Source organism: Larus michahellis, chromosome 1 (assembly GCF_964199755.1).
Source record: "Larus michahellis chromosome 1, bLarMic1.1, whole genome shotgun sequence".
NCBI classification, from domain to species: Eukaryota; Metazoa; Chordata; class Aves; order Charadriiformes; family Laridae; genus Larus; species Larus michahellis.
In genome coordinates, this window is record NC_133896.1 from 203,559,245 (window position 1) to 203,581,579 (window position 22,335).

Consider the following 22,335-nt stretch of genomic DNA (forward strand, 5'->3'; position numbering starts at 1 on the left):
CTTCACTCTCACATCTTCTCCCCAGGGCTTCCCTGCTGTTTGAAAAAGACACTTAAGCCCTTGGTTTCAATTCATCCAATAAATAATTCTTCCTTCCAACAATGCCCAAAGGCTTGTCTTTGCCACCTGTGTGGCCAGGCCGGCCAGCGCTGAAGTGCAGAAGAGTTTGGGAAGACCGTACAGAATGACCCTACACAGCTCCAGCTCCTCTGCTTTGTCAGAGCCTTTGAAAAATTGGTTGTCATCTGCCACTTCGAACATACCCGGGCTGTAGCCCTCTTCGAGGAGTTCTGAGACCTTCTTGGCTTGAGAAAAAACACAGGCAAAAAGGTGAAAATGTAGATTCCCTGCAGTGCCATCTTGCCTCATTATTACCTTTCCTGACACCACTTTCAGATCGACTTCTGCATGAAATGGTTAGGAGGCCTAATGTGGCTTTTGGAAATTTAGGGCTTTTTTTCTTTCTGCTTCTTCCTACTTTTTAGGTTTAACACATTTTCTTTTTTCAGCTATACGCTAAGTAACATTAAACTGTAATGAGAAAGAATAATTTAAAAAATAACTTAAAACAGAAAAGAGTTATAAAAATAACAAATCCTGTGGGTAGCATCCAAAAGACTTTCTATCATGCTGACTGATTAGAAGGCTCATTTAATTGTCTGTATGCAAATTTCATGTCACCAATTCCTGACATTCAGAAATCTTGAGATTTTAAAATGTAAAGGTTCACATCACTTTTATTTCACTTTCAGCTGATTTTGGGACCTGCAGGCTCCATTGTTTCGATGTAAGGACTTTTTTCCTGAAAAGCTGAGGAAAAGGTGCATTTTTAATTCTTAAAAGCAAGCTGAGATTTGCTCACGTTCACTAGGTTTCAAGAACTGTGGTCCTAAAATATTGCAAGTGTTTGGCATGCCACAAAGGCTACAAGGAGCTATAGGAGTTGTTTGTTTTCAACATAAAGAAAATACACAGATTTCAGTTTCAAAAACTCCCTTTTTCAGTATTAACGCATTTCCACCAGGAATTGGACTGACTGGCTCCCACTTGGCCAGCATTGTGAAGTGGACAGAGCTTGGTAGGAACAACAGGACACACAACACGATTTTTTAAGGGCTGCATCCTGGAGGATTTAACATCTTGGTTTCACAGTCTCCTGAAATGACTGGAAAGGGTCTCACTGCCCTCCCCTGATTCAGGTCCGCCCATCACTGCTTGTCATACACTCCAGGAAGGTGCCCCATTTCTTTACAGTAGACTTTTAGGTACTCAGAGGGTGTTGCCACCTCCATCCTTGTCCATGTCTCCTGTGAGCATTTCCTGCAAACCTGGGCTGGACTCTGTTGGCTTCTACTCAGATGGGGCCAGGACATGGACCCTGGGGAGAGCTGGGTTTCCTGGGGCAGATGACGCGAGACACACAGTGCTGGCAGAGCTGCAGTGTGGGAGCTGGACCCCCACCATAGCGCTGGTTCCTGGGGCAGAGGCCTGAAGCTCTGTGTGGCCACTGCCTTCAGGGAAAGGGATTTCAAGAGCACCGTTGCTGCAGTGTGCATTTGTGGAGACCAGATCTGCCCAGGGTCAATATCTCGAGTATTATGCAGAATTGGGAGCCAAACAGTTTATCTCCTAGTTTTTTCCCCTGTAGCTGAAGACATGCGCGTTAGCCCAGGGTGAAGAGTGGTTGACAGAAGCAGTCCTAGTAGCAGTTAACTGGGACTTTCTTTAAGTCCATAGCCAAACTTTCTTTAAAAGTTTATTATCCCCTTTTCAGAGGGTTTACTTAAGGCAGGGTCCTCCTTGACCAGACAGGTGGTGTCTGAAAGCTTGAGAGCCATGTAAAAGTGACTCAAGAGGGTTAGAGCTGGTACCAACCATGGCTGGTATCAACCCTGGTACCAAACACGGCTGTGGCCGTAACTGAGTTTTGTGTATACCAGCATTGATTAAAAATGGCGCTCAGGCCAGGCTCCCCTTGATAAAGAGCAGCCAGATGGATGCTATAAATCAGTTGGAAAACCCTGGGCCAAACTCCATGCTCGGACTGATTCAAACAGCTCCTTTTAATGTCACAAATGCGATTTGTCCAAACGGAATCCAGAGCAGAATTTGGCCTTTCATGTTTGTTTAGATTAAGAAATTTGGACAGTAAAAGCCCGTTTATATTCTGGCTAGCAGGCTGGGTATTACAGCGCTCGAATAGTGGGAAGCCCAGACAGATGGCTACATGAATCACAGCGAGGCAGGTCTGATTATCTTGATATTTTCCACGCGATAAAGTGGAGGGACGTGGTGCCATATGGTGGAATATGGCTGAGGGACCCTCGGCAGCTGGGCGGGATGTAAGCACTTTCCAAGGCAAGTGGCAGAGCGAAACACCCGCTCCGGCGATGAGGGGGAGGGATGAGGACGGGGTGGCTCTCTGGGACAGCCAGCCATGCTGAGCCACTGGAGCAGCAGCATCCTGATGGGAGGATGGGAGAATAAAATGGGACAGGTTGGTCAGGTCTGCCAGCGCAAAAGCACCTCAGGATGCGGGGAAACTGGGAAGGGAAAGGTAAATATGTGAGGGTGAAGAAGGGAAGCCAAAGGCTTCTGTGGGGCTGAGTGTCTACAGAAAGTGCAAAGGGAACAGGAGAGCGGCCCTGCCCGTGGGGAACAGGTCTGCTCTCTGTTTCGAAAAGGCTGCTGTTGTTTTGCTGGACCTCACAGTTATTTCTCACAGGCTACCCTGGAATAGAAACAGCCTATGGTTTGCTGCTCTGTCTTATCCCGAGAACTGCAAAAAAAAAAGGAAATTGCATAAAAGAACTGGATTTCCACAGATGTCTAAGAGATGTTTTTCAAAGTGAACTCACGCACAGAGATCATTTAGAGCCACTTCACTTTCATAATCTGTTGACTGGGGTGACTGGTCCAAGGCTTTCCATTTTGCGTGTGGGAAATCTATTTGCAGAATATCACATTTTAGAAAAATATGCTATGTGGAAGAAAGGAAATTTACTCTTCTGAGGTAATCAAAGGATACAATGGGTTTATCCTTTTGAAGCCGAATGATAAGAGCTTTCCAGAAGACAGTGGCCAGGGCCAGCGGTGCACCAGGGCTGTGGGTGCCGATGGTGTGGAGAGCATTGAAAAGGTGCCACAGCGCCACGGGAGCCACCAGAAATAGCTTTGCCCTCACATCGGCACTGAATCCAGAACACAGCCCTAAAAAACGCATTCAGCAGTTAAAAAAGATTTTAGCAGCAGCTCCTTGGTTAACCAAGGGAGCAAGGGGCTGGTCTCCAGGGCCTGGGCAACCAAGAGGAGTGGTGGGGGCATGTGGTGCAGAGAGATGTGCAATGCCCATCGCAGTGTTTGCCAGAGACCAGCGTTTGCCAGAGAGGATGGTTTGGGGTTTTTTTGCAGGGTCTGGCAGGAAAATCTCACATGTTTAAATTGGGGAAGTGTTGTAGATGTTGTTTGGGTCTGGTCAGGGAAATGAGGAATGAGTTTTCTTTTGTTTGGGTTCTGCGGTTTGCTTGCTGAAGCCTATGGCTGGCTGTATATTTAGCAGACCTCAAAAATACGGTTAGATACATCATCAAGCAAGTGGAAAAGTACCGGGGAGAAAGCACGCGAGGGCTGTCTGCGAGACGCCACGTGGGCAGGCTGGACTGCAGAGCGCGGGCACTGAAGCTCATGCCCCACAGCGCTGGATCCAGACGGGGACACGAACCCCACAGGACGGTGCGTGTGAGCCCCGGTGACGTTGTGTCGGTGGCCATCCGCCCCCAGGCCCTCCACTGCCAGGAGCCAGCCCAGCCTGGCAGGACAAACTGGAAAGGCAGCACTGGAAACCACTTTAAGGGGCAGAGTATCTATAACTTGAGCTGTAAGAAAACAAGAGAGTAGATGACCCTAGCTAGAAGTAACTGGGACAAACAGTTTCAAACCAGGTGCCTAACTTACAGTCACGTGTAATCCGGCATGCAGGTAGCTGCTCTGATTTATTGTCATTAACTGACGTTCAGCAGCACAATGCCAGAGCGAAGCCATAATTTCCACCTTCTTTACAACTGTAGACCTCTCTGTAAAGGCTGCTGGGAGTACACGCGCAGACAGTGTGGCGACAACTTTTAATGTTTTCAGAGTGGAGTTACATGTTGCTGTTTCATTCTAAGAATAGGAGAGGACTGTACCTTATTGCTGTAAAGTCATTACCCCAGAAAAGGCCTGATTGCCTCCTGTGTGCTGAGGAAATAGCAAATGTCTCCTTTTTTGCTGTTAGAAGATCAGATGGACAAATTGCACAACAGAGGAACTGGGCCCTTTGCATGGAGAAGTAGCTGCGTGCAGTAAGTGACGGCCTTTTGAGTCAGCAGACGTCTTTGTCAAGAAGTATGGGGAACATTTTCAGGGACGTACAAGTGCCAGCGCTTGGCTAGCCTCTTACCAGAGGCAGTTAATAAGAGCAGCCCAAGGGAATGGAAGTGGTGAGGAGCAACCTTGTTATGCTCCCCAGGTGCGGCTTGTGTCACGGCACACCGTGTGAAAGGTAGGAACGATTAACCTTGGTTGTCAAAAAAGCAGGATTTAGGGTGACGAAAGGGAATTGATATCAGATTTAGTGTCTGAGGCATTTCGCAGAATGACTCTGGCAATTTGTTAGCCAGATCAACATATGATTTCTTACCTGGAGAGGAAATGTTCATCTCTGCTCGACATGCCAGTGTGAGGATGGATGTTAGCCGAGACAAGAAAAAGGACCAGTTTGCCACATCTGGCCTCCTTTTCCAAATGTCTTCACTCTCAGTAGTTTATAGCTTCCGTCTCCTCTGTGTAATTCAGAAATATCTCCAGATAAGCCCCAAATTCAGAGGCCAAGCCATGAAATCCTGTGCCAGCAGTGACCCAGCACGCAGCAGACTCGGGAACCGGTCGGTGGCTGGTCCTCTGCTGCTGCCATGGCCAGCAAAGGCACAGCAAGAGGTGCAGGTCTCCTACCCGACCTCCTCTGAGCTCAGGGACAGGCGTTTGAGGGATTTCGGCACACTCCCAGCTCACGGGGTCTCACGCAAACCAGCTGCCTGGCCAGGCTGCGCAAAGCCGAGCTCTGGGCAGCCAGGCTGAAATGGTTTCTTGGAAAGCGATGCGGACTTGCCACTTCGCTGAAGTTGCTGCGACTGCACTACAATGCCACGTGTGCTGCAAGCAAGCGGCAGTTACCTGGATTCAAAGCAGAGGTCACTGTCTTTACTGCCAGGGATCCTCCCTGGCCATGAGTCATGCAGTAAATAATAACATCCATCCATCCTGCGAGTCCAGCGTGCAAAGCACAGCTTCTGAGGTTTGATTTTTAAGATGCTTGCCTTTACCCAGGGACTGCAGTAGCCATTTCCTGGTGGGGCTGCTCTCCTGCTCATGCTGACTGGTGTGCTGGACTCATCTCAAACCTGTGGAGAGAAAGTTGTGTGGGTTTATGAAGATCACATTGTTTGGATGGTGTGATGGCTGGTGGATAGTTTTGATGGACATCTCCTGTCTCTGCAGGCTGCCGGAGGGCTCAGTGCATGCTCTCTTCATGGCTGGAAGCTGAGACCACCCGTTTGGCTCCTGTTGCAGCTGCCCATGGTGCAGTTGAGCAGGAGGAACATGAGAGGGCTTGCTGGGAGAGTGGGTTGGGAGCTTGCACACTGGGGCCATGCTGCCTCGTGGGCAGCCAGAGCCCTCAGCTGAAAACTGCAGGATGAAACCAGAGCAGGCGGAGGGCAGGAAAGTAATGAGACCATGTAGGCAGGTGTCTGTGCACATGAATGTGCGAGGGGCTGAGGAAGGTGCAGAGCCAGAAAAGTATGCAAGCAAACCCCCCAGCACATGCAGAAAGGATTACAGTGCCTTTGATTTGCCCAAAAGGAGATCCTCCTGTTGTGTCATGGAGAAAAGAAACATGTTGTAACTGTCTTATGGCGATTGAGGTAAAAATTTGTCCATCTGCCACTGTAATGATCCAGAAAGCTTGAGCTGATCTGTGTTCTGACAGATGAAGAGAAGCGAGATGAGAAATGCCTGAACACACCATGCTGAGGAGCAATCACACCTAGAAAGGACAAGGGAAGTGGTCCTGTCTTTTCTCGTGGTGGAAAGTGGGAAGCTCACTATGGACAAGCACACGCAGAGAAGTTATTTGTGAACAGCTTGCCTGTGGATGACAACAACCACAAAAACCTGGAAAATATGTGTTTCTTTAGTCTTCCACACAAATATCACCTATTTTCTTTTCTGCATTTGCATATTCATCTCATGTTCTTTCACTCACCATTTCAATACATAGGAAAGACATCACCACCACCACCAAGTATTAGACCCCACTGCCAAAATTCTTGGGTTTTACGTAAGAAGCTAGATAGTCAATAATAATCACCTTCTGCAAAGCAAATTTAAGCAGCAGAAAGCTTGTGGAAGGGGTTTGAATTTACTTTTTTGTTTGAGACACAATCTCGGATAATAAAAGCAAGTTTCTAGAGTACTGTTTTTACAGAAATAGGTTTTCGTTTGTTATCTTGTGAGATTATTTACCTCAACAGCCATCACTGAGATGAGACGGGGCTGACTCACAGCATCCCTTGTCCGGGCTGTTCCTGCAGGTCTCCAGGGACAGGGACTGCAGCGTCGCTGGGAATGGTGCAAAATGACAACTGGGAGTCATGACTACTGAAATGCTTGTGCGATACCTTAGCAGAATACTTGATATTTTGGTTCTTTCTGAAGATTAGCCAAGACAAGCCATCAGAAGGTCCATGCATTTTTGCAACTTCTACCTATGTAGCTGAATTTTATGAATTAAACTGTATTTTATTAAGTTTCTTAACTAAAGTGATCTTCAGAATCCAAAACATTTTAAACCTTGACCTGCTTGGGCTGGGTTTTTTTGTTTTAAGTAATGTGTTTAGTGAGTTAGATTTCCTTCAGACTTGAGCCTGATTCTCCTCAGTTACTTCCCCTCCCTTGACATCACCCCTTCATTTCATAGAATCACAGAATGGTTTGGGTTGGAAGGGACATTAAAGATCATCTAGTTCCAACCCCCTGCCATGGGCAGGGACACCTCCCACCAGACCAGGCTGCTCAAAGCCCCATCCAGCCTGGCCTTGAACACTTCCAGGGATGGGGCATCCACAGCTTCCCTGGGCAACCTGTTCCAGTGCCTCACCACCCTCACAGTAAAGAATTTCTTTCTAATATCCAATCTAAATCTCCCCTCTTTCAGTTTGAAGACGTTACCCCTTGTCCTATCGCCCCAATCCCTGATAAAGAGTCCCTCCCCATCCTTCCTGTAAGCCTCCCTGTAAGCCCCGGCTTGGTACCACTGGTTTCCCATTCTGCTGCTTCTGACTGCAGCCCTGTGAGCTGAACTCACTTATCGGAGTGTTACCGTTTCAGAACAGAAAACAGTTTTGAGATAATTTAGAGGCTGACTCAGCAGTTTTCCACAGGATAACTTTATTTAGAGGTGGGATTCGAATTACCCATCCCCAAGGTTCTGAAAAGTCTCTCACAGGTGACTCACTCCACGTCCCAGTGAAGCCCAAAGCCTGCCTATCCAGGCACGTGGGATGGTGATCAGTGTGAAATTCGGTCTCTCTGCAAGTGCAACGAACTCAGTTGAAAATATTTCTGGGTAAACTTACAAAAGTGCTGAATTGCAGACAGCTGCTGTCCTTGCCCACAGGATGACTGACGTAAAATATTGGTTTAGCACAGGCTTGTCTCTAGTGAAAATCCCACAATGCTGAAAAGAAACAGTTTCTGTCCCGATGTTTGGTGTGATTATTGCTGCGGTGCTGTACAGCGCGGCTCTCACCTCGCCTTGTCAAGTGGATGCCACAAACTCTAAATCAAGTAACATTATCTCTGACATCTTGGCTGTTATAGTACCAGATCAAAAGATTTATATCTTGCTCAACGTAAAGTTGTTACAGCTTGTCTCCGCTGAGGAAAAAGTCACAAACGGAATTTGACGTCATTAAAAAAAATTCAAACCCTGTTTATTATGGTGATTTAATTCAACCTATCTCCTGTCCTTACCACCAGCTGCTCAGAGATGCCTACTCAGCTTTCAGCTAGCGAAATAAATCTCTCTAGCAAGTCCCACCAGTGTTTTCATGTTATCAAGGCAAAAATAGAGACTCTATTTGAAGAAATTCAACTTCAGACATATCAGAAATACGAGCCACCCCCTTCCAAACAACCAGTTCATTTTTATGTTACATACTGAACACACATCTTTCATCTCCTCAAACACGTTTGTAAGATTTCCAAAGACAAAACGTGTATATATACATTAACCCCCCCAACTTTCATAGATATATGAAAATATAATTCATTTACTTACCCCTGTCAGTTCTCTATTATGTATATATGAGTTTATTTCCAAGCCTGCTCTCCTTGCAGTCAGTAGTAAATTATGCAGAAGTAGCCGAGTATACCCAAAGTGATCAAAAACTCTGCAGAGGGAAAATTTTGGGGTTGAGATAACATATTTAAACCTCAGAAACTTCCATGCGTATGTACTTTGCATTTTCAGAAATGTACATATACCTAAAAGAGGATCAGAGGTCTATAAAGGTTAACATTGAAAATATATTTGACAAACTTGGACTAGTCTTTGTCAACATCCAAATATTTCCCAATTGTTACCTTTTTTCTACTTGCTGGGAATCTTGGAGAATAATTTAAAAAAAATGGAAATAAATAGAAAAGGTGAAAGAAACCGGGGCAGCAAATCTCTCCCACATCTCCCCCTCCCCGCCCTAAGCACGGTGTTTTCAAATTGGCCAAGATTTGGTTTACTGATTAAACCAATTTAGCTCTCTGCTAAATTGTGGTAAACTGTGGTGTGGTGGTAAACCACAGCTCTGCGTATAGAAAGCTCTTGAAACCATTACTGCGTTGGCATCGCTTGTGCATTTTACAAGTATTAGATCTGCGACGCAAGTTATGAGAGCAATCTTCTTTGGTTTGCGAAAAGTAATAAACATCTGGGGGAAAGGATGACCTTCTCACTGAGAATTAATGATAAAATAAACAAACAGCCTAAACCACATGGAAAATAGCATAGCTCCCTTGAAAATGTGCTCTGCGTTATAGGAAATGTGTATATGCATAAAAAATGGTTGGTCAGGTATGAAACAAATGTGTCTCTCCCCCTCCCCTCCATGTTAATGTAATATTAAGATTGAAAATATAGTCATGAAAAATCAAGAGGGCAGCGGAATTGTGTGCAATAAGCCACGCGTTTCTAAATAAAAGATCTTGCCAGACAGTCTTGATTACATTTTATGATGGAGTTTTACCATTGCTGGACAAAGGCAATGACGTAAAGGAAATATTCTGGGATTTTAGTAAAGCAAATGATAGGGTATCTCACACCAAAGAATAATAATCAAAACTGGCCTGGAAATGAACATTGTCACATGGATTGAAAGCTGGCTGGAGAGCTACAAACGAAGTGCTATGAAGGATAACAAAACATCTAGTAGAGAAGCCTCACGAGGGACCAGCGAGGCCGGCCTTTGATTCATTCTTACAGGAAAACTGGGTCCAACAGCTAAGACCGGGGGTTGCCAACCTGCAGACTGGGGCGATATCCTGCCCAGGACAAATTATCTGGCCTACAGCCTGCTTTCTGCTGCCAGCTGTCCTCAAAGTCCTCCAGGCACAGGCAGGATGTGAGCACCTCTGAGAACAAATGACTAATGCTAGCAGCTACTCAGAAAGATGAACAAACAATAAATTGGGATGAAACAAGGGAAAATATATTTTCTTTTTACGCCTGGGAAAATATTCCTTGCTGTAGGTAACCGCAGAAAACAAAGAGGAAGAGGTGATTATGCCGAAAGAAAAATTTAGCTTTGAAATCAAGTGAAACCAAAGTTGTCAGAGGTTTTTGGATACCACCATCCGTGTCATCCCTCACATGGCGCAGCTAAGACACCAGTGACTTTATACGAGCCACGATTATTCTACTGAGTTGCACTTCATTTTTTGTTTTATAATTATCACCATCCTGTGAGGTTTTGTAGAGTATCAGAAATGAACATTGCAACTTTACTGGTCAATATGAAGATGGGCACTGCAGCTGATATAATGCTACAGTCTGGGACCTGTAACTTTGCAATGCTTTCTGCAGGGAGCTGAGTGGCATTTGAGCCAAGAAAGCTCCTGGTTGGGATGATGTCCACTTGACATCAGTAACAACTAGTAGACAAAATGATACCCACTCCACATCGATCAACATATAGGCCAGAAAGAAAATCAGTTTTAAAATGGAAATCCTTCCACGATGTCATTTAGGTATTAGTTTAGCAGCAGGATACTATTATTCCCTAACATGGCATTTATTTTACCACCATAGTTTATAGTATTCAAAGCCCTGAGTAAAAGAAAGAGCTTTCAGTTATCAGCCTGCTCTCATTGCTAGCCTTTCAGTGCAACTCTCTGGAAGGGTAAATCATTGTTATTCCCATTGTTATGCACATTATTCATTAGCTAATGCTCATATGCCAATTACACATCAATTCATATATGCCAATTAAGCAATAACGCAACCAAAGGAGCGGGCCGGCAAGACAAGCTCACCTCTGTTCCTGTAGTCTCTGACAGGGAGCTCAAATAAAAACCTTTTTGGGTTGGGTTAGGCAGCAGATGGAGGCATAGCTGAAGCAGTTGTCATAGAATCATAGAATGTGTTGGGTTGGAAGAAACCTTTAAAGGTCATCTAGTCCAACCCCCCTGCAGTAAGCAGGGACATCTTCAACTAGATCAGGTTGCTCAGAGCCTCATCAAGCCTGGCCTTGAAGGTCTCCAGGGATGGGGCCTCCACCACCTCTCTGGGCAACCTGTTCCAGTGTCTCACCACCTCATTGTAAAGAACTTCTTCCTAATGTCTAATCTAAACCTACCCTGCTCTAGTTTAAAACCACTGCCCCTCGTCCTATCGCTACATGCCCTTGCAACAGCCCCTCCCCAGCTTTCTTGTAGGCCCCCTTCGGGTACTGGAAGGCTGCTATAAGGTCTCCCCGGATCCTGCTCTTCTCCAGGCTGAACAACCCCAACTCTCTCAGCCTGTCTTCATAGGAGAGGTGCTCCAGCCCTCTGATCATCTTTGTGGCCCTCCTCTGGACCCACTCCAACAGGTCCATGTCCTTCTTGTGCTGAGGGCTCCGGAGCTGGACGCAGTCCTCCCTGTGGGGTCTCATGAGAGCAGAGTAGAGGGGGAGAATCACCTCTCTGGATCTGCTGGCCACGGTCCTTTTGATGCAGCCCAGGATGCGATTGGCCTTCTGGGCTGCAAGCACACATTGTTGGCTCATGTCCAGCTTTTCATCCACCAGTACCCTCAAGTCCTGCTCCGCAGGGCTGCTCTCTATCACATCATCCCCCAGTCTGTATTGATAACGAGGATTGTCCCAACCCAAGCGTAGGACCTTGCACTTGGCCTTGTTGAACTTCATAAGTTTTGCTTGGGCCCACCTCTCTATCTTGTCCAGGTCCCTCTTACTCCCCTCACCAAGTGCGGTTTGGTCTATAGTGAGCAGCGACTGCTCCGAAACCCAGGCTGGGACACCCCAAATTTTAGGGGATGGAGGCAAGGGGAGGTGGGGATGTGGTCTTCTGGTACCGTGGGGTGGCTATGGCGGGCTGTGGGGTGAGACACCACCATCAGCTCTGTTTTCAGAGGGTTTGAAAGGGTGGAGAGGCAGGCAGGGTCTGCAATAGTCTGGCATATCTTGGTTCTTCAGCAGGTTAATGAGTCTGCAGGTGACCTTGATCTGCTGCATGGTGTGAGGAGATGGGGTTTAAGTGGTGGGCTTTTATGTTACAATTTACAGAGTGGACATTAAGAGGTCAAGACTGAGGAGGCACAGGAGCGGCTCCTGCGCCCTGCAAACCACCACATCACCTAGTGAAACACCCACCAAATTTCCCCGCAGAGAGCTGCAAGGCTGCAGCACAGCTTTGCATCCGCGCTCCGGCCTCCTCCTGCTCACCCAGAGCTGGAAAAGGGGTCTTCAATGAAAGGCATCTTTCATGTGATGTGAGGAGTCTTTCACACCGCTGGAGTGGTGGAAAGGGGCTGGCAGCAGATGGGAAGCAGCACGGCTCCTGTGTTTTGGGACCAGGGCGGTAGAGCAGCCAGGGCGCTGGAATTTGCAGCGTAAACTCTTCACAAGATGTGATGGGGGATATTTTATTATCCTGCCAATAGAAACTTTTGAACTGAAGAGAACGGGAAAGCGCTTGCACTGATGTAATTCCGAGGGTTTCCACTGATAACACTGGAGGTATGGGAACGTCCATCAGGCGCAGTCCTGGCCCCGGCTCCTTCTCAAACACGGTGCTACGCTCGAGTCTTCATTAACGTCAGATTATAAACCCCTGTTACAGAAATGCGATTTACGAACATCTTGCGTGTGAAGGCAGAGGTGGACGTTTCCTGGCCCAGTTTTAATGGGTTTGCGTTCAGGTGGAGGAGAAGGAATGGTAAACGAGGAAAGGCCTGGGCTGCTGACGATGTCCTGTGTGAAATAACCTTCATCTGGCAGCTTTTTACTTTTCCTCATCGATCCAGTGAGGTAATTGTAAAATTATGGCATCCAAATAACATTGCAAAGCATTAAATAAAGCATAAGGCCAGAATATATTGTAGAATAAGTGGATAATGTGACATCAGTGTCAGTTCAACCTTTTGAAACTAGCAGAAAAGTTCTGAGGACATAAAAATACGTGCCATTATGTCATACTGCAAAGCATTAAAAATCCTGCAAAACCTAAACTGTACATTTATACGCATTTTAATTTCAGTTCATTGAAATGGGTTTTTTGCTGCCTTGGTTACCAAAATTGGCCTGGTAAGCACATGACTCGGCCAAACCCCATAATTCACTCATTTTTCTTGACAGGCCTCTCAGGATCAACAGTTTCCACTGACCTGAAAGTCTTCAAGCCAACAGCAAACCTCTTTAGTGCAGAATTAAGCCGTGAACCTTGAACGGCAGCATGATAGTCCTGTGATTACTATTTCAGGTTTCTTTTTAATAAATGCGCAGTGCTCTTCCTGACACTAATTTTAGCCTGTTTTTTTTATTTTTGTGGCCAAGTACACATCCTCACAGCCAACTATGTTTTGATAACTGCAAATACATAAGATGTGAAGCTGGTAGGCTTGCATGTCGGACTGAGAAGGTGGTCCCCAGGCATCTAATTCTAATTATCTATGCTATGTGTTTTATTTTCTCTCCCAGTGGCCTATATCGCAATTATTTTAAAATAATTGTAAGGTATTCTTGTAGCTATATTGCTGATGCTATACTTTATGGTGACCAGCTATCCAACCCCACGCCTGGGGGTCTTCCAGAAGGAAAGCCCCCCTGAGAACGAGATCGTCTCAGTGCAATATTTAAAGGCATCTGGTAAAAAAAATAAATCATGTTCCTTTAAGAAAAAAGCATAGCTTTCACTGAAGTCATTTGAACATGCCTCACATTAATTAGTTTTTTTCCACACTGTACCCTCGTAACAGTTATAATTAATGCGTACACAATATTTATGTTGCTATTTTTAGATTGCGGGAAGATCCAGTTGTTCCTTTGCCAAGCTGATGCTGCTCCCTGCTCGCCGGGGGGGCCAGGCAAAGTGGTCAGCAGCCATCCCATCCTCTCCATCCAGGTCACCAACCCTCCATGTGCCCGCAACGATCTCCGTGACAGCAACCCAGCCAAGGCCACGCGGCTGCTGGGCAGACACGCAGGGCTGTGCCCGCGATGTCCCTGCCGCCCCCTTCTCCGCTCTTGCTGCACATGGAGTTTCTTGACCCATCAGCACTGCGGCTGCCAGCTCTGTGTCCCCTCCGCCCTTGCATCTCCTTACCACCCCTTCAGGTCCTCTCCGTGCTGCTCTTCTGCCCAAATTCCTCAGCACTCATGGCAATGAACTTTTTCCAGCATCCCAAAGAAATTTTTTGTCTGAAATAGGTTAACTATTTTTTTCCAGATTATTTTTTCCCTACTTTGCGACTGAAAAAGTTTAAATTTTAACAAAGTTTACAAAAAACAATTTTTGTTTTTAAGGGTCTAGGAGTTATTACAGTAACCTTTTTTTTTTTTTCTTCTCAAGCTTTAATCCTAAAATAATTCAAGCCCAAAATTATCCTATGGCTTAGGTTTCCATCCAAATGTATGCACTTCAGTAGCAATCACCTTTCTGTTAATTTAAAAGCAATAACCATTTAGCTTTGCTTGATAAGCAGGGCCCGCATCGTGCTGATTCAGGAGAAATGCTGGGTCACAGCTTTCATATTGAGAAATAAGTGTGATAGGAATATCTGCTGGAATCTTATCTAAACTTACACTATCCAAATATTTTAATAGCTCTACGTATATTTTCTGGCTTACAGCAGTTAGAATGTCATTTAGGAAATGTGAGACTAATACATTTTTCCTTGCTAAATCGCTTTCTGCGTCATGGGGAATAACAAATGTTTTTGTAAAATATTAAGGATGGACGGCCAACCTCTCCATACCCTCTCCCCACAGCTACACCTTTCTTCAGTTAATAAAAAAGCAGAGAAATGTTTGTTTTGAAGGTGGGGTGTGAAAGGAAGAGAAACATGTGCACATCATCCTTACAAACAAAACATATCCCCCTTTGGAAATTATGATTTAGAAAGGAAATGTACCAAATGGAAAGAATTCAGAGAACAAGACTGATTGGAGGACCAGGAATCATCAACTGCAAGGGGAAGCTGAAGGATTTGGTATTGTTTAGTCTAGAAAAGAGAATTGTGGGGACATAGTGTCCAAATATGTAGAAGGTAGCTTTAAGGAGGAAAGAATAAACTCTTTTCATATCCCCTGGGCTTAGGACAAGTTGTCACAGGCTTAACTGTGGAGGAGGTGGTTTCAGTCAGGCGTCAGGGAAAATAGTTCCCGAGTGTGGGGACGATGCAGAGACAGGATCACAAGGGAGGTCATGCATCCCCATCACTGCTCATTTCTAAGAACAGGTAATCCAGGAGGCCTTTAAGAAAGACATAGGTAACACTGCTTGATGACGAGGTGAGGTGATCTTCCAAGGTACTTCCTAGATCTGTTTCTTACAATTACCGTGCTGGAGTCAGTAACAGCTTGGATACACCGCAAAACCATCACTTTTTCTCTTAAAACATTAGGATGCTGGAAGTAGCGCTTGAGAGGTGGAGTGGTGGTGGTGGAGCCTGGCAGGGACCGTGGGCGCTCCTTGACCCAGCTCTCAGTGGCCGCCGCTTCCCAGCAATTAAACCGTCTTGCAAAAAGCCAAACTCCATTTGGAGGTCGACAGTCCTCATTGTCCACATCAGCCAGAAGATTCAGGAATTTCAGCCCTCGTATAACAGACCATTTAACCTGTAAACCGCTAGCTGTGTGGTTAGAGGCTGGGACAGGCAGGAGAGCCAAGTCCTTGCTCGATGGAGTGCAGTGAAGTCTGGGCTCCCACCTTGGCTTACAGAAGCTGAAGATAAGTGCACCAGGTTATACTGAGTAACTCAACACTGTGTACAAGAAAAATAGAGCTGTTTTCTCTTGGAGACCCAGTCAGCGGGAGGATGTCGAGCTCACTTTTTATTCATCTGAGTCAGTTTTGAAAGCCTCCCACTCTTGCAGTGAAAAATTTTGCAGTGTGTTATGAAAGGACAACGAAAAATCTTGGCCATGATTTTTTTAATGTCTGTCATTCACAGCTTGACAGTCCCACAAGTTGTTAGGAAAAGAGAGCTCTCTATGGCAAATGGAAAATAGTAAATCCAGGGAGGGATCAGAAGTGCAATACAATCCATCAGTGTGTTAAAAACACAAACTGACAAAAAATATGGCCCTCTGGGTTCTTAAACACACTCGTAGTAAAAACTGTCTAGGTTGTGAATTAGAGACAGCGAAAGCGATGCCTGAAATGAATCCAGAGCGAGGATGATAATGTGATAACTTTTATGGATGAGCGCATGTTACACTCGAAAGGGTTCCCTGTTCATGGGAGCTTCCTTCATGTTTCCTAAAGAGCCAATGTCAACAGTCCACTTTCTGCTTGCAATAAATTTAAGTCCCATCAGCCACAAAACAAAGATGCTCTATTCTTAACACAGCCCCAATAACTTCCCATTCTAGTTACTATAAACGTTCCTGCTATGAATGTACAATTCTCACTGGGCACATATATGCCAACCTGACTCACGGTACCTCATTTATCACTCTGTGCCTCAACCCACTGAAACGGGAATTCGGCTGTCTACGTGGCCAACGCTTTGTGGAGCTCCAGGGAGTCTGTCAGCGCAACACCTGGCTGTAACACAAAAAACATTACAGGTTATTTATGATCTGTATGCTGATAACCATGCTTCTCAACCGCAATTTTGGGACAAGCATCTGAAAACACCCTCTCATCAAATTTTAGGTGATAGGGTGGGTGACTTTTCTGAAGAATATGTTGATGAATAGAAACCAACTCCGGTGTGGAGCATCACTGTGAGTGCTGTGGACTGTGGGTTTTCCAGGAGTCAAGTAGTGTGATGGGTACAGTGAGATCCAAGGAAGCTCAAGCTTGCACAGAAGAGATGTGTGTCCTGCACATTCCTGAACACTTAGTAGATGATTCCTAAAGTCTACCTCTCTTCTCTTAATGGCACCTCCACCTTATACTCAGGATTATGCTGCAGATTCAGTTCTGTGCATTTCCATCACTACCCACCTACTTGAGAGCAAAGTTAAACAGCTCCAGGCGCAAGTGCTCAGATTTAGTTCAGAAATCTTGCTCACAAAGGGAAGAGATTAGGCCTTATCTTAAATTAAATGCTATCCTTTCATGTCTAATACTTAGCTCCTATTTGAGGTCCCTTGTGGATGAATATCCAGTTACTGACTTTAAACTTTGCCTTGCAATTTGCAATTGAAAGGTTGAACTCTGGACAATGACCGTAAGAAAATCTTCAGCGAAGAGAAACCAAAAATAAACAATCTTCTGAGCGCATTAATGTGAACAAAAGAAATAATGCATAAAAATCAGAAGTAAGCTATAGGAAAAACAGGGAAAATGTGAATGGTAGGAAAACATGAATGTCGCTTGCTTATGGTCGGTGTTGATATCAGGCCATATGCACGTTGAGGTGCTTACACCAGCCGTATTTGCTCACAAGCATCATACTGGCTTAACTACACTGATTATAAAATCAAGCTTAATTAAATCAGAGCAATGTTTGCATGCAGGAAGCATGCAGCCCTTCAAAGGCAAAACTTCCCTTTGATGCGCTGGACTGAATTTCACACAGCATATGTAATAAGGCTGAAAGGGATAATAAGAATTGGTAGGATCCTTGGTAGGTTCCTCTGTAAGGCTGGGTCGTGAAAGTCTGCCCTCATATCTGGGCGGCAGGTGGGGCCATGGGAAGATGGCTCGAGCTGGCCATAGCGGTGATACATGTGGAGCACCCAATGCTCAGATGCTCCCAGCACTTGCACTGTCCCAGTTTCTACAGCAGTGTTGTCAGCTGGGGTCCCCGTTCCATGTGGACACTCGTCCCTGCTGCTGGAAACACGCCACATGCTGTAAACCCGGACTCCACATTCACCCGGGGCCACCCTGTATTTCTGGGATAGAGAGAGCACGTCAATCTTTGTTTATTTGACAAGCTTTGGCAGAACTACCCAAGTGAGGTGTTTCTCAGCGCTTACGGAGTCTCTGAGGCAGAGCATCTGGCACAAAAGGCCCCACAAACTTTAGAGTGCGGGAAGGGACAGAATTGGGTATTTCCTGTTAATGTGAACCTATCTGCGCAAAGCATTAATAACTGCGGTGGCCTGAATCCCAGGACATTTCTGAATTCTGCTTAGCAACTACTCACACAGCGTTTAACAATTTTATTAGCAAGCTGCTATCAAAACAGAAGGGCAGGGGTCGGTACCTGGGCTTTCTTCTGCCATGGAGTGTGGAGGATGCTCTCAGCTTACTACAACCTTTTTGGCAAGGAGCAGCAGCAAATACTGTGAAGATAAGCAATGAAGGATTCACACGGTACGATAAATACCTGCCACTAGAGCTCCTGTGTTGAGTTCCAGCATCCCTTCCATCCATCCTGTTCTTCTCCAACCTTCCCTTTCAACTCAGCTTTTCTCCATCTGAGTAGCTCCAATCTGTCCAGGCTATGGCCCTATTCTTAGCTGCTCGCAGTGTCATGAGCAGCATGAGATTCTAGGTACGGGGATATTAAACCAGAAAGTCATTGCATCAGATCTCATTGAAATACAACTTCCTCTGGAGTTTCCAGTTTGTATCTACTGCTTGGCTCTAATGGCATGAGGCACTAGCGAGGTTCATAAAATTAGTGTTCAGGCAAATGTACCCTTTTGGGGCAGATTTGGTAGAATCGCATTTATTCAGTGGAAGTTCAGCACAGCTCACTCATTTCTAGCCTCGCATAGTTCCTCGGATATCATGATTTTCTTGGAAGGGAATGCCTGCTAGTGCTAACGTGTTTGGAAAGCTCATAAAAACTGGAGGTAGCTGCAGCCTGTGCATCGAGCGTTTGCTAACAGTTCACTGTGGGCTTCCCTAATGTGGCAGATTTACAGGGGTCATATTTCCATCTGGATGGGCTCGTCCATGAATAATTCTCCTCTGTCTTGTGCACAAATGTGATTTTCCTACAACACCCATATATTTCTCTGTCCCAATCCCCCCTCCATCTCCCCAGTATTTTTCTTCACACAACACTGTGGTCAAGGCAACAGCAAGAAAATCTTTCTACGAAGGCTCATGTTATTTTCTGAGCCTTGTGCATCTTTTCTTAGGGCAGGGCTCAAGCAGGATTTTAGCGGGCGGTGCTGAGAGTTGGGGCAGTTTAAGGATGGTTTGGTGTGATTATATACCTGGGCTTTTCATTGTTCAGACCGACATGGGTCAGAAATACCCAGGCTGATGTCAAAACCCAGGTGGTGTTGGTGTTGTGACAGAGCGTCCCTGCTCTGCGCTGCGGGGTGGCAGGGAATGGGGTGGTTTGGGCAGCAGCAGCCCCGTCCCCGTGGCTGGCTCTGCAAAAGCCCATGCAGGAATTTCTGCATCCCTGGTCAAACAGCAAGGGAGAGCTGGTGGTTTTCCCTTTGGGAATCTGTGCACAGAGGCAGGCAGCAGTCGGGCAGAGGGTGCACTGGGGATGCTGCAGTCTCGTCCTGTCCCCAGCCTCCATCACACCACCCATTTTCAAGGGTCTCTCAAAATCCAAACTAAAACCAATAAACAAAGTCCTGATCTGCCAGAAAGAAACTGCTGGTTAAGCTCCGAACAGTCCTTTGGGAAAACCTATTTTTCCTGTTTCCCGTTTTTTGGCAGTTCCTAGCGAGTTCGCTTATTTATTTTTACCCTTCTGAGATTAATCACCGTAAGGCGTGGGACCCGCTCGCTGCCAGCTCCAGCCCAGAGGTCTTTTTACAGGCAGGGTGCTCCAGGCTGCCTGTACATTGCTGCTGCACCCGCGTTCCTCCCTCCCTGCCGCCATCCTCCTGCTGCCTCCCAGTCACTCCTGCCAGCTCGCATCTCCAGCGCTAACCTTCCCGTCCGCTTTTCTGGCGGAGCAGGTTAAGGAACGGTACGGGAAAGTTAGCACCAGGAAAGCACTGCCACTAACAAAAACTTGACGGCTGTAATTTTGCATATGCAAACATATTTGTGCCACGCAGAGAAGAAAGCTTCTGCCATCTTGCTCACCAAATTGCAAGCTTTAAATCTATTTATCTCAGTGAGTAGGTGAAAGAGTCAGTATTCAATGAAGAGTGTAGGAAATGTGCTCATGGTAGTAGATAAAAGAACACCTCTAAGCATGTGCGAGCATTTCGGAAAGTTTATGTAACGTTTCCTTTGCAAAATAAACATATACTTACAGCCCCATTTCCAAAATGTCACCAAGAATATCATCACTTGCAAATGTTTCTGGGGAGGAGGCTTGCCAAATTGCTAAATATATTCCAGGCTTCGAATAGACATTTGGTACCGCTTCCTTTCTACCTGGATAAATCCTTTTCTTAAACCCTCTCACAGGAGCTCAGAGACCTGCCTGGGAATGGCAGCCCACCGGGTCGGGTGCCGTGCAGGAGTCACCGGAGACTCACACCCCCATTTTATAGTGGTCGCCGTGCCAGGGGAAGCCGATGACTCTGCTTTTTCTCCACTTGCCGCAGGATCGGCACCATGGTGGAAGGAGGGGAAACAGGGATACAACCAAGGGGATGGGAGCGGAGGGATGGGAGACCCTGTGAGGGCAGAGGGGGAAGGTCCACACGGCGTGCAGGGACGGTGGCTCGCCACCTGGCCTGACACGTTGCCTGCACCAAGGATCTTGGGTGCAAAAATTAGCTGACATCATGGCTTTTGAAGACTTGTGCTTTAAAATTTCGGAAGGTTTTTTTTATACGCTGGTTTGCTTTAGTGATGTGTGTCCATCTGTCTGTAAACTACTGCAGATACCAAGAATGCCTCATTTCAAGGTTTCTACACTTCAGCTGAAAGACCACACAAATTCAATGAACAGGAAATGGTGCAATTCACGACACATTAACATACATAATGCATACAAACCTCTGCCCTAACCTTTCATTTCTCTTTCTCAAGGATATCAGGGGCAGCCTGGTAGGCTTTCTGAGATAGGACACACAGGCACGGTGTTATCCAAGAGCCATCTCCTGGGGGCCTCACGGTCATAGATGAAAAGTTAGCAGGAAAAGTGGAAAAGTTAACAGTCGGACCCAGGAAACCCCAGTGCTTCTGCATGAGGAGGCAGAAACACATACTGCATCCCAAGCTTTAATATTTCATCTTTCCTTTACTTACACTTAAATGATTCCGCTGACTTGCAGAAATGAGGGTGCAAGGAGAGGGCAGGTGCCCACATCAATCTCAACAAAGAGATCACTGAAGCACTATCACATGGACATGCTGGGCCTAAATCATCTATCAAGGTGGCCACATAGCACGGAACCAAATATCATAATGTTACTGCTATTCCAGTCATACATGGCAAGAGCAGCTGCCACCAAGTCATGGAAACAGCACACACATTTCTGCACCCAGGAGGACCAGCCTGGGTTCTCCCGATGAAAAGTAACCTTATAAAAGCTGGATCAATTCCCAATCCAGTTCATCACAGGCATGTTGAAACTCTTCTTCTGGCAGAAGAAACGCGGCAGGTTCGAGAAGATGCATATGAGATAGCAGGATCTCTCTTTTTCTGCTTTTTTTGGTGATCAACACGGGAGAAATTGCATGTAGAGCCTGTGACAGCTGGAAAGGCTGGAGATAAAAATACCCCTCGCAAAGTGTAGAAAGACAGGATTAGAAAGAACCTCCTGGGTGATCAGGAGTAGCCTTGCTGTTGAACACACCGTATTTAATGAGGGTATACAATAATGTATGAAGACGAGAGCCATGCCAAACCACTGCCAGAGCTCTGCCTTGTGCTCCTGGCTGGCGGGGCTCCTCCACAACCTCCTCTTCCTACCATCAGTGCGATGACCAGCGCGCTTTCTTCCCATCCCCAGCCGACATTTATTTATAGGCAATTCACACCCCCTTGTTCCCGAGCCAACGCCATCCCTTAGCTCAACTAGTGCTGCCTCCTCCTCCTTACCGCTCGCGGTTTTCTGGAGCGCGATGGCATCCCCTCGGCCACCCCTGGGCTGGCAGCCTGTGCGGCCACGGTCACCTCCTGGTGGGACCCCGGCACCGGCACCCACACCCACCCATCCTCGGATGGGGACTATCCCTCGGGAGGGCTCTGGAGGGGACGGTGTCTTGCATTGACCTGCCTTCTGCGGGCTGGTCGGGGGGGGGGGCAGGATAATTCTGAGACTCCGCAGCACCCCCCCATTCCTGGGACACCCCAACACCCCCCCACCGCTGACACCCCGCAGCATCCCCCCACTCCCGGGACCCCGCAACCCCCCCACCGCCGGGGCCCAGGGGCTCCCCGCTGCCGCCGTGTTTCCCCCTCCCTTGCGTCCCCCCCGCCGCCACCGCGGGTCCCGCCGAGAGCTGCCCCTCCTCGGCCCCGCAGCGCGCGCAGGCGCAGGCCGAGGGCGCGCGCCCCCTCCCCAGCACGAGCCCATCCTTCCCCCCCCTCGGGCTCCGCAACTACCTCGTTGGCGCATGCGCGTCGTCTTCCCCCCCACCCCCGCGCACAGAGCCGGGGCGCGAATCTGGCTGTGGGGGCGTGGCGTGGTCTGCTGCGGGGGCGTGGCCGGCGGGCGGGGGGCGTGGCCGAGGGGGGCGTGGCGC

At 47.0% G+C, this 22,335-nt stretch overlaps 1 long non-coding RNA gene across 2 annotated transcripts; it reads right to left on the minus strand.

Annotated features, from left to right (window-relative positions):
* Nucleotides 1-4,102: 4,102 nt before the first annotated feature.
* LOC141737952 (uncharacterized) lies at nucleotides 4,103-22,268 on the minus strand. 2 transcript variants are annotated; one of them, XR_012585281.1, is made up of 8 exons: nucleotides 22,196-22,268; nucleotides 20,893-21,351; nucleotides 20,641-20,752; nucleotides 16,257-16,359; nucleotides 8,378-8,489; nucleotides 7,674-7,974; nucleotides 6,562-6,657; nucleotides 4,105-5,438 (listed from the first exon to the last, which is right to left on the minus strand). It is a non-coding gene; the product is annotated as an uncharacterized LOC141737952 (long non-coding RNA). The 2 variants fall into 2 exon arrangements; XR_012585282.1 differs by lacking the exons at nucleotides 20,641-20,752; nucleotides 20,893-21,351 and having other exon boundaries at nucleotides 4,103-5,438; nucleotides 22,196-22,265.
* Nucleotides 22,269-22,335: the final 67 nt, after the last annotated feature.